The 12,616-nt window shown below is 40.8% G+C and overlaps 1 protein-coding gene and 1 non-coding gene across 4 annotated transcripts in view; one reads left to right on the top strand and one right to left on the bottom strand.

Moving 5' to 3' along the window:
- The window catches only part of gjc1 (gap junction protein gamma 1), a 57,702-nt gene that overhangs the window by 28,736 nt on the left and 16,350 nt on the right, over positions 1-12,616 (top strand). The gene's annotated exons all lie outside the window — the stretch shown is intronic.
- On the bottom strand, positions 10,060-10,131 carry trnac-gca (transfer RNA cysteine (anticodon GCA)). The gene has a single exon. It is a non-coding gene; the product is annotated as a tRNA-Cys (tRNA).

Genomic DNA, 12,616 nt, shown 5'->3' with positions numbered 1-12,616 from the left:
GCAAATTTTATCTCTAATTCATCATATATACGCTTACTAAGTCAATACACACAAACACTGCCTTCATTCACACACAGACCCTCAGACTCCTCCTCTTTCAGCCCTCCCTCCCTCCCTCAGCTCCTTCTTCCCTCCTACTCTTCCTCCTTCCTTCGCTAATGAGTCTCTGAGTGTGCAGGTGAGCCTGAGCCTGAGGAGGTGATGGCTGTGCGCTTCCGCGTGTGTGCATGTGTGTCATGGCATGCATGATTATGTGATGATAACGTACACATGCTCATGGAGTTGCGGCTCACCCCAGGTTGACTCGTCTCCTCGCCGCTAATTAGAGATGAGAATCTTGAAGGCTGATGAGTTGAAGACTTTTTATGGCAAAGCAATAGATGAAGTGTGGTTCAGTGCTGCTGTTGTTCGTGTAATGGAGATAACATGAATCTTTAAAAGAACATACACAGTTAAACAGAAAAAGTTAGGAAAATAAATGCACAGACTAAGGAAAAAACGATTTAACAAAGTGTTATTGTCTGTCTATTATGACAAAGATGATCAGCATTGCTGGCAGCCAGAATTGAACTGGAGACCTCTTCATCTGGAGGTGTCACTGAGCTATACCTTCTTATTCTAACCCCATAGCTTGTTACACTTTAGTAAACAAAGTATGAAGCTGCCAAAACCCTTAAATACAAGAAAATATTAAAATAATCACAGAGATAATCACTTCGAATATGAAAAAGATAGATGTTTCACTTTTTATATACACATGAATACAGTAGAAAAACTAAAATACAGTCTATTTACATGTCGGATGATTTATTCCAACTCTTCTTCTTCTTTTTCATTGAAAGTCTGTTTATTGCATTGTAAACATTGTTAGTGAAACTGTCAAAGAAGTATTTTACTGCTGGAAAAAACGTCTTTTAATAAAACTAGGCAGAAAAATGCTTTTGCAATAAATACATAAAGGAAAGTATAAAGGGCTGTGGCATTCATTTTTGCTCAAGAGGTAGAAAAGCTTCAACCACCAGAATGTGCTGATGGGTGAAGTACTTGCAAGTTGGTTTTGGCTGGTCCAAAAACAACATGGTGCGAGGCTGGTAACAAACAATCTTGTGTTACAGTCAATCTTTAAAGGTCTACAAACATGAGATGCTGCATGAAAGCCCCCCGTCAACACTAGTCTGTGTATATGTACACTGTACATATGTACACATAGTAGTCGGGGGTGTAATCACCAACAAATAGACTGACTCCAATTTACAGCAATACATTTTAGAGTAGATAAACACAAAGGTGGCATTCCACATATGGAGTCACAACTATGATTGTATATAATGTGTATGTTCAACAGAAGTGTTCTTTATCTGTAGCTACATGTTCAAACACTGAGAGATAACCACATGAGCTGTATACGGTGGTTAGATACAGGGCTCTCGTAATTTTATTTTGGAACGTCTTTGAACAGCAGTTTAAACCTAAAGACATAGCTATATGGAAAAAAGTGAAGTAGAGATGAAATGAACATGCACCAACATGCTGAGGATCTATAGTATACAGCCTGTGTGTTCCAGCTCTTATGAGGTTTAAAGCTGCAGGCTTTGAAGCCTTTTTTCACAGAGCTGTAAGCTCCTCTATTGTTTGCTATGTTGGCTCTAACATGCCGCAAAGCTAGGTCACATGTATAGAGAGCACCGTTTACTTTAGTAATAAACAAAGGTGCACTCAGAGTCAAACTGGGGAGCTGCTGATCTGCGGTCAAAGCCTCTACCACTGAGCTAAAGTCCCTTATACATGGGGTCCTCTTTATTAGTTATTTTAGCTTCATTTGATGCTGAATTTCACCCAAAGACCCTCAAAAACAGAGCTATAAGCGACTTTCGGTTGCAGATATTTTCAATGTGGGGGTTAACACACGAGCCTCTGAATGTTTGTGCTTGATAATGAACATGTGCTTGCAGATGTTGCAGCCTCCATTCAACCGTGTCAGTTAATTTGCTCCATGCTAATTACAAACAAGAATCAACAAGGGTTTGATATTCTCAAAGTCTTTTCTTACAGTTAAGGGTGAAACACAGTATTTAGACACAGCTGTACATGAGATGGAGATACATGAACCTTGTAGTGAGATCACACCTCAATTTCACTGTCTTACCATTGTAACCAAGTAAATCTATTAACTGTCAAGAAGTAGACAAAATAGTTAAAAACTTATGACTATAATGCATTTTATAAAATCTACATTCTTAGATTGTCTTACTCTTACTCCATAAGAGTATTATGCAGAAGTCGGATTTCCATATACTGCATGATAGGTTGGGTAGTTTGTTTATTTGTTTGTATGCAACACTATTTATAGTGTGAAGGGATAGTTCAGTTTTTTTAAGTAGGGCTGTATGGGGGGCTTATCAATAGACAGTACATTACATACAGTAGATGTCAGTCAGCACACTTACAGTTTGAAGAGGCAGGCTGGAGTCCGACAAGCAAAGCAATGTACTACTGATGTACTCATGTAATGTACTGTGCATGTGGGTCAGCAACAAAACATATTTTAGCCACCTAAAAAAAAGTCCCGCCTGAAAAAATCAATAGCACTTAAAGTGTACGCTATATTAAGAGTATTTCCTCCACTTTACCTTTCCATCAGACAAGCTGCTAATGGTTTCAGTTTCCCGTCATGCTCTCGTCAAAGCCACCACACTCCATTGAGAAAAACAGTAATTAGCTCGCTGAACACAGGAGCTGCTGGACTACCTCTGCCTTGATCAGTTAGTTAGTTTGGGTCATTGTGTGACTAGTGAATCCAAACTAACGCTTTTAAATGCCAAAGTCACACAATAACACACATAAAGTAACTGTTCGAGGCAGTGGTAGATCAGCAACTCCTGTGTTTAGTGATGTTAAATTACTGTTTTTCTCAATGGAGTCTGGCTTTGAAAGTAACAGCTTTATTTCCCCTTGGAAATTACTGTCTGCAGTGAAAATATTCTAAATATAGCATACACTAACACTTATATATATATATATTTTAGGTGGCTAAAATATATTTTGCTGCTGACCTCTCCACAGCAGTACATTGCTTTGCTTCCATGTCAAACTCCAGCCTGTTTCTCCAAACTGGCGGCATGCCGACTGACATCCACTATACAATATACTGTCTACGGACCCTACACAACCCTGCATCAAAAAATCCAATCTACCCTTTAAGTCAGTATCTACGCATGAATACATGTTCCTCTTCATTCTACCCTCTCTGTGTTGAAGGGGTCATGGCATTAACAAAACAAAACAATACCACCCAGAGAGGTGGGTGAGCGGTGAGTGGCAGAGCTGCAGATCAAGAGGTCCCCACTTCAAATCTGGGTGCCCCCTGTGGAAGCATTATGTCCACACAGAGTGTATAAATCCTTATGCTGTTTATTGCAGCCTAAGAGTGCTGATGATGGTTTTCTATCATCCCTTGCGTAGAGGCTGGAGTGAAACACTGAAACTAGCAGAAAACTCAGTCCTGACACTGAGATTAAGAACCACTGGCACATAACACAGAACATTACATAACATCACAGCCACAGGTGTCATACTGTGCACTAGTGCGTTCTGAAAGTCCACAGGTTTCCGTTCCAGCCAGACACCATACACACTTCGCTGCAGGTAATTGAACTAATAAATCCCCCGCCCCCTCCCCCCTGGCCTGCAGAGAGCACTTTGCATCAATATTGATCGGCTGAAGTAATTTTGTACTGAGGCAACAGTTTGTGCAGATATTCCAGCAATTAAACAGATGATGACCTATAAAGTGTAATAGAATTAATATAGCCTTACTAATGGCACAGTTGAGTAGGCATTTTTTCTTGTGCTGATGCATTCCAGCTCATGTCCTGCTTGCGAAATTTGTCAGAGCGGAATAGATAGTGTATGTAATCCAGTGCTTTCACACCATGTTGACACCTAGAGGTTGTATATGGGATCACAGGGGGCATGCAGAGTGTAACTGGGGACCACTCAGCTGTAACCCCTCACCCACACTCTTGTCAAGTCTTCTCTTTGTCTTGAATAATAGTGCAACTCCATCTAGAACAATATTAAAAAACTTTAATTCTCTGAAGTTCTCGCTGAAGCACTTAATAATGCTTTTTCATGTCTTTGCGTGTGTATCTTGACTGTTATGACAGTATTTGTGACCTATAGCAGATGCTTGTTCACCTCAGGTTGACTCATTTTCTTTATGCAAACAAAGACTGCCTGTAATTAAGGGCTTTTTCAGCTTATGTGTGACTGTAAGGGCAGCTAGATACACTACAGATTTGAAAAATATTACAACCTTTTTAACCTCCCAGAATTATTGTTCTTCTAAGACTTTTTACTGCCAGTTAACTGATCTACTTTTCTATGACTGCATATTTTCTGATCACTGAGCTGTTGCGCTGCGGACACACAGTGCAACACTGTAGAATAAAATAGCGTAATTACAAGAACTATTTATGCCTAGGGTAGTATTTAGGGTATGTACTTTATTATCTACATTATGGTGTAGATAATACCAAGAAGAACCATCAAACGTTTTACCACTGAGCTTTACCGTCTGATTGTCATAACTGTATGTTACTAAATTGCTTTCTGAAATACATTGTTGTGGCAACATAATCGCTGCCTTGATTATGTTCAGAGACAGCGTTTCTTGAGGTTATGAAACAATCCATTCTAGTGCTGCGTAGCCTTCAGAAGGAGGTTACTGGGAACGCTGGTGGGTGTACAAATTGCAAGACCTTGACACCAGAACTTTGGCTTCACGTCTAGACTGCTGTCTTAGGTTTTGGCAACACATGCACTTTGGTTAAGGTTAGGGAAAGCTCATGATTAAATTAAAGGTAAAAAACAAAAAAGAACACAATTAAAAAATGTTTTCAGTGAACATTTTACAGATACGGGGTATAGATTTTTTCTGGGTTCTCCATCTTCCTCCCATGCAGGTTAGGTTAATTGGTGACTCACCTATTGCCCATAGGTGTGAATGTGAGCGTGAAGGGTTGTCTGTCTTTACGCTGCTGGCATCAATGAAAGTAATCGTTAGTTGCAGCCCTACCTGACACCATACCTAAATTCAAATTAAATCAACATCTAATGACGTTGGTGGCCAGCTGGGTATGTGTCAGCCCTGACCAGTTTTCACTCCGCCTCTCCCCAAATGTCAGCTGGGATAAGCTCCAACCCCTCTGTGACCCTGTACCAGGATAATGGTTTACAGATTGTAAATGAATGAATTCATTTTGATGATACATTCAGTATCAACATTTTTACAACTTGCCTGGTAGGTTGATTAGCAACATTTTCTCTTTATGATAATAGAAAATGCCATTTGCTCAGTGTGAGGTACCTCTCAAAACATATTTGCTCACATTAGTTGTATATAAACATCATATCTAGGAGACAGGGCAGGCTCCTGACCTCAGTCCTTCGTCTTTAAACAAGTACAATCCTCACAGAGTCGGCTCACACTTTGGTTTTGAATGCACTGACACAAAAACATCCGTACTATCACAAGGCAGGCGGCCAGAGTTGAACAGCAGACCTTCTGACCTGCTGTCAAATGTTTGGCCAGTGACCTATACCAGTGGATGTAATTAGGCTAAATGCTGTCCAAGCATTCATTCCAATGGAAGCTGCTCATCCAGCCCAAACACCAAGAAAGCCTCTCACTCCCATGTTGCTCTCACCATGCTGCACTGGGCCCACATATGTGTCTTCCTCTGGCTTCATAAACGACACAGACATAATATCTTGCAACAGTTCAAGGTGACTTTTTCTGAATAATTTTCCCACAGTTTATCCTGAACTGCCTCTGATATTTAAATCCACAGACACACAGTTTAACAAAGCAATCAGGACGCTCCTCCCAACTTCATGTCTGTTGCCACTTGAATGTTCACACCACACACGTAGTTTACAGTAACAGCTACTTGTGTGACTCTGTATATGAAATACGCAGACAGGGTGAAGAGGTTCAGTTACTGTTTGACTAAACATCAGAACTGGAAGGAGGTGTGACTTACAGTAAAGACCTCGTTAAAGGAATACTCCACCCACAAAATCATCATTTGTATATCTCTTACTCTTCCTGTGTTACGTTGATTTCATGCAGAAAAGTGTGTTTTCTCATATACCTACAGGTTAAACAAAAAATTCTTGATCAATTAAAATAAAAGGGGTTTGTGTTGAATAACAGCAAAACTATATCAAAAGTCTCATTTATCCAGTACTTCCCAAACACATGCATTTTTGTTAAGGGCATGAACATGCGTTTAAACTCTGCTTAGTGGAATGTAGCAGCTGGGTTCAAATTGCCCAGGTGTGCTATGGGTATCTGGAATTGTCTTAAATAGTAAGGTTCTAGTATACAACTAGACAAACGAGACTTTGCTGTTTTTAAACACAGCCCCATTTTGCCCAAATCATCAAGAATTTTTTCCATTTGTTTTTCGATTCTTTCTTCACCTTGGACGCATGTGAGACCAACAAAGTTTTCTCCATGATCTTAATGTAATATTGATATAGAAATGATCATTTTGTGGAAGATGTATTCCTTTAAATTGTTTTTTTAACTTTCGCGATGCCTGTTGAAGCAGTAGGCGGACACAAAAAGATTTTTTGTACAAATACTGAACAGTCTAAAGATTGCTGTGAAACTGGGCTGACTTGGGGCAACAGAAAAGTTTGTCTTGGGTGCGTGGGTAACAGACAAACAAGAAAGGAGGCGATACCCACACACCAATGTAACTGGGCAAGAAAGCCACAAAAAGGTCCACAGGCTGAGATCAATGCAAAAATAACCAATTTATTTAAGACACCCGTGCACAGATAAAGGGTGCTTAAAGTGCAAAAATGATAAAGAGTGATTAAAAACAGCAGCAAATGTTTCAGTCCTTGACTATCATTAGTGCTACTGACATGAGTGCTTCACAGAACAGATATAGACACAGACAAACTCCTACTAGGTGTGATGAATCAATCAACTGGTACCACTAATTAGATGAGAGCTCATTAGCCTGCAGACCTTCTTGTGGCTTTGTAGCCCAGTTGCATTGATGTGCAGTGCAGGTATCTCCTCTGCAGTCCTACAAACACTGAACACCTGTAGTTGAAACAGGATGTTGAACACAACAGAGTGGGTTACAGTATGTTAAGGGCTCATTTATGCTCAATATAAGATATGGAGATGGAGACAGAGACAGAAGCCCTTTTTAAATAGGAATTGTGCAAATTTGCAGGAAAGCCCAATCAGTCTTCTTTCAGCATTGGCAGTATAAAAACAAAATCGGGGAGTGCAGCAAAATGCCGCCTACCTACTTTTGTTTATACAGACTGCGCCTTTTTCGGGGCAATGGGGGGCATGAGCAAGTAACAAAACACGTAGCTCAGCCTTGGACGTAAACAGTGACGTGGGAGGGAAGCCGCAGCTGTCCTTTGGCAATTCTCTCATAGTCGGCCCGTCCTTCACCGTCCCCGTCATCTGACGGTTAATGGCCTCTTCGTTTGCGAGGGCAAGGAGGGCTCGCAATTCCTTGTCTCCCCAGTTGCTCATCTTTACAGTGTCTGTCAGGTTTGCGTTTCCCTCTTGCTACTAGCTGCTCGCTAATTCCTGCTATCAGCTCTTTCCTGTTAGTCCACCACCAGTGGGTCGCACATGCGGCGTCATCAACAGCCCCTCCCGTGGCGGAAGGGCGCCTCATTCTTTTTAAACCAAAAAGGTTCAACCAATATGTCTACCCTAAGAGGCGGAAAATTGGGCATCTCAGATCAACTCACCAATCCGGCTCTGTGTGTCTAAACGCTCGCAGCTTGCTGGCAAAACAGCCCAACATTCGCCAAAAATCTGGCAGTGTAAAAGGGGCTAGAGACGGAGACGGAGGGAGTCCTCTGTCTATAATGGAGCAGTTCCACTGGTGATCGTGGAGGCAGTGTAGCGTAGTTCAAGCAAAATAAGAAGAAATTTAAATAATGGCAGAACGGAACAAAATGGTAATGTAGTGAAAATAATTCTCAATCCACATGTAAGGGTGTATGTATATAATGACTGCACAGACGACTGCCTACAATATTATGACCTTCTCCACAATCGCCTCCTTTGTTGTTGTGTGGAATTTTTGACTCTGCTCTCTAGTGCCATCTATTGGCTCTATCAATGCCATGACACATGAGGCCAGTGACGCTTACAACACTTAAAACGAGCGTATCTGTTTTCGTACAAAAAGAAAGTATAAATGAGCCTTTACTTAATAAAAAGCGAGGAAATGTTCAAATGCAACTTTCTGGTGGTAAACTTGGAAAGTCCTGACTTCACATGTTGATGAGGACCACTTGCATACACTGTGCTGTCGTCTTTAAAGATTCCCTGTTTCCCAGGAAATTAAACATTTCCATGAAATCCCTGCTGTCTCAGGCTTAATACACATTAATAGCAACCCGTCAGTCTACAAGCCAGAAACAGAGAAATTGCTGTAATGGCTTGAGAGGAACCGTATTGTGAAAAAAGAAAATGACAAGAAGACATCTGACGAATCCGTCACTCAAGCCACTTCTTAAAAGTGCTTTGATGTTTACATGGACGATACACTGTCAAATGAGCCAAATTAGTTTGGTTTATGCAGACAGGCTGGAGGATTATGGAAGTTAAGAAACCCCAATCTCCTCAATCCATCTATGAGCAGTCTGTTTAATGACATGCTGACATATTTTTTTGAAGGCTGTTTACATGCACTTGTATTTCAGGCTCAAGATTGTGGGTGTGTTGATAAATTGGTTCATATGTCAAGCAGTGAAACGCCTATGCTGTGGAGCGACACGAGAAATGACGGGTTTCTTTACACATAATCCAACATGATCCTCATGTTGTCAAACTGCATGTACCGCTACATGTATTTATATGTATTCTGTACGTAATCTAATGCACACACCTCTATGAAATCATTTTAATACTGTTTTATCTTGTCAAAGTGTATGATAAGCAGCATGGATGGAAGCCCAGGTTTACACACTGATGTTTATATCACAGCTACTTCTGGACTAAATATTACGATCCATTGACACCAAGACAAATCAGATGATACAGAAGTCGGACTGTATCCAAATAAGTATTCCCCCGTTCTTTTTTTAAACTCTTTTAAACCTGTAATCTCATGAGAACCTTTCCCTGGCCACCGCGCTACGCAGACTCATCTCCACAAGTTGGATATATTTCAGTGAGATCCGATCAGTCTTAGCTGTGTCTGATGAAGGGCAAAGAGTTTATGTTACAGTCACAGTCAACTGATTTGCACTGCATCATTAACTCTAATCTCTCTATATATTTATATATTGTCTCTGTGAGGATGTCAGCATGTGCACACCGACCACAGCTTACAGATGTCTGATATCAGCAGTCTCTCTAATGCTGCACTGAAGAAAAAAGAGATCAGGATCATAAGTAGACATTGAAGTTTCTCATTTATATGTGTACACACACACACACACACACACACACACACACACACACACACACACACAAGGGTGTAACATATACAATATCCCACATATTTTGAGAAGTATGGGGGACACAATAAAAATTTTGCAATGTAAATCAGGACTGAAATGAATACAGGAAATAATTAAGGTAGCTAAATTCTGCCAGTATAGTACTAAATACTCTGGACATTTAAAAGTAATATTGTCATAGGGAAACAAGCAGGATTTTGAAAAGAGGGTGAGGCATGTCCCACTGTCTCCAATGGAAATTACACCCCAGTATAAATATGTAGTGGGAGAATAGCAACCATCAACAGTGTGGATAGTATATATTTTTTCCAGTGTGAAAACAAAATACATTGCCTGCTTTAAGCCTTCTTAAAGTTATTCAGTAGTTTGAATTCGTGACACACTGAGCGACCTGCAGAGTTCATCAACATGGGAGAGCTGGTTTGACTGAGCTGAAACTGCATAAGGAATTTCTACTGGAGTGCCCACTGGGTTTAGGTGCTTATGTATAACGTAGTGTACACATGGCTATTTTTTTCATTTTAAATATTTTCTTGAAGGGGGCACCCAGAATTGAACTGGGGACCTCTTGATCTGCAGTCAAATGCTCTACCACTGAGCTATACCCCCTTTGCTCAGTAACCGGCAGTGACAGTGCCATGGAACTGTTCCACATTATGTCAGCAGAAAATGAAAGTAATAAATCATCTCCACCGGTGTGCTGGCTGAGTCTGCAAAGACAACCTCGACTGTGGCGTAAACAAACACACACACATACATAAAAAAGTGGCTTACATGGCAATTTAGTGTGTATTACTTACAAGAGTTTGAACACAAGGTACACAGAAGTGAGCTGGGGACTTTTTATTTTGCTGTCAAACACTCATAGCCACATCGGCAGAGGCCTTTAGTCTGATTAATTGTCAACAGCTGCCATCATTCCTCCTTGGTATACACATTATAGCTATTATTTTTTCTTTGATGGTTTTGGATCATCATTATCAGCACCATCAACAGCAGCATCAAAACATCACATCTAGTGCAGCTTTCTATAATAATCTGTGTGACTGAAGAAATTGCCTCATGAAACTACTCACATCAAAAGGAGATGAGGGCGTCAAATTATTCAAGGTTATTACCAAGATGACATGTCCAAGAAAAAAAATAACATATCACCACTTATCAACTTCACACTTTCAAAAAAAATGGCAATAGCTGTACATTAAAGAAAAACATATTAAACAGAAGCTGTGCACTTTGAGCGACATGATATGAATTTAAAGAGGATTTATGCCCCCCGATTTCTCAGCACATGATCTGTGAAATTTGGTGATAGCAATTGGTCCGCTCAGAGGAGAGAGATAAGAAAAGAGGCTGAGATAGCGTGCAGTGCTAATTTGAGCAACCACCGCTACTGAGTGGATTTGGACAATATCAAACGAACAACTTTTATTGTTGGTAGCGTTGCATGATTATGACTCTGTGAGAGGGCACAAGGGAGGGAGCAGAGTGATGGAGAGAGGAGGGCATGCAGAGGCTGAAAGTGATGGGGAGGATTATGAACAAGTGTCCATATATCTGCAAGCAGAAACTGCAGTATATGTGGTCGACATAAAACATCCAGAATGGCCAGGGTCAGATGATTCTTTGGATATTTCCCAACTTGTATCTCAAAGAGTTCGCAGTGTCCTTTTATGACTTTTCTAACTTTCTCTGTCAACTAGTGTCGTTGGGTCTCTTTATATAGTTGGCAGCTCACTTCCTCTTAGAACCCCAAAATCTACTGGCAATCATTGCAGGCAGCATGTTGAGCATCAATTATTTGTTATGCTTTGAAACATTGGACTTGGTATAAACCTCATGGCCAGTGGTGTGAATAATACTGTGAGTGTAACCCAACTGATACCGGAATTTTCAGGCAAATACAGAAAACTGAATGGAGTTTAAAAAAATTCAAAATCTTTGTTGTCCAAACTTTTCTCACTTAACATTAATGTAGCTTATATTTAAAGACAGTGACCAAGATGTGTAATGAGCAGGACTTTTTATATCTAAACATCTGGTAATGAACTAAAACTCAAAGTACAGCTGAGGGTGATATGAATGCCAGTTTTGCTGCAGTGGCGCCCCCAAGAGGGGGACCAGGGGACCATGGCCACCCTGATAAAATTGCTGCCCCTGTGTTGCTGTGTTATGCTTCGTTGTTCTTTCAACTTTGGGTTGTGTTGTTTATGTGCTAACTTCCTAACTACCGTCTTGAATTGATCTTGTTGGTCTTTTGGTTTCCCTTTTTGGACGACAAGTACAGACCACTGCTGCCCGCTGCTATTTCCGCTCATAGTAGGCTGTTGGCTATAGTCTTTGCAGTGTGTTCAAGTACAACTTTTGGCCGGGACACAGCTGATGTGAAGCGATACAACAGTTGGCCTTTGTCGTCACTAGTTCTTTTATGTCGGTTTGATGAGTCTTGACCTTAAGGGTGCTTTCAGACCTAGAGTTCGCTTGCTTGGGTCCGAATCAGGGACTAATTTTGTAACAAAGTTGCATATTTTCTTAGTGTCGGTTCGTGCTCTCACGGCAGCATTTACAAGCGGACCAGATCAAATGCCTTGCTCGAGAAAGCTGCTCTTGATAGGTCAGAATTTCCATGCGGGATAAATCCAGGAAGTAAACAAAACATTGAAGAAGAGTACACTTGCGAGATAATTGCGACACTTTCTAATGTCACAATGCAGGGACAACTACGCAGGTTGATTTCAGCGCTGGTCATTGTGTACTATATTGCTGTCATTTTTCATTTTAGTCAAACCATACAGTTTGAAAACGAGGCACAGCTCCAACTAGAAAACAATGTTTTGATGCATTGGATGTGCAGGAGGAGGTGCACATTAATAATCCTTCAGGACTGTAACATGCTCATGTTTAACCCAAACAATGCGTAATGCGACTGCAGTTGGTTCGGATTGAGTTCGGAACATGTTCTCACCACAAACGAACTGCACCAGAGTTTGTTTGTAACCAGACCGAGACCAATGCTTTGAGAAGGTCTCGGTCCGGTTGTTTTGGTGCGCACCCGAGTGCGATTGCTTTGTTCACACCTGCCCAAACGAAGTGC

This window comes from Epinephelus moara, chromosome 18 (genome assembly GCF_006386435.1).
Source record: "Epinephelus moara isolate mb chromosome 18, YSFRI_EMoa_1.0, whole genome shotgun sequence".
In the NCBI taxonomy this organism is placed as follows: domain Eukaryota; kingdom Metazoa; phylum Chordata; class Actinopteri; order Perciformes; family Serranidae; genus Epinephelus; species Epinephelus moara.
This window is presented reverse-complemented; position numbering and strand designations above follow the sequence as displayed.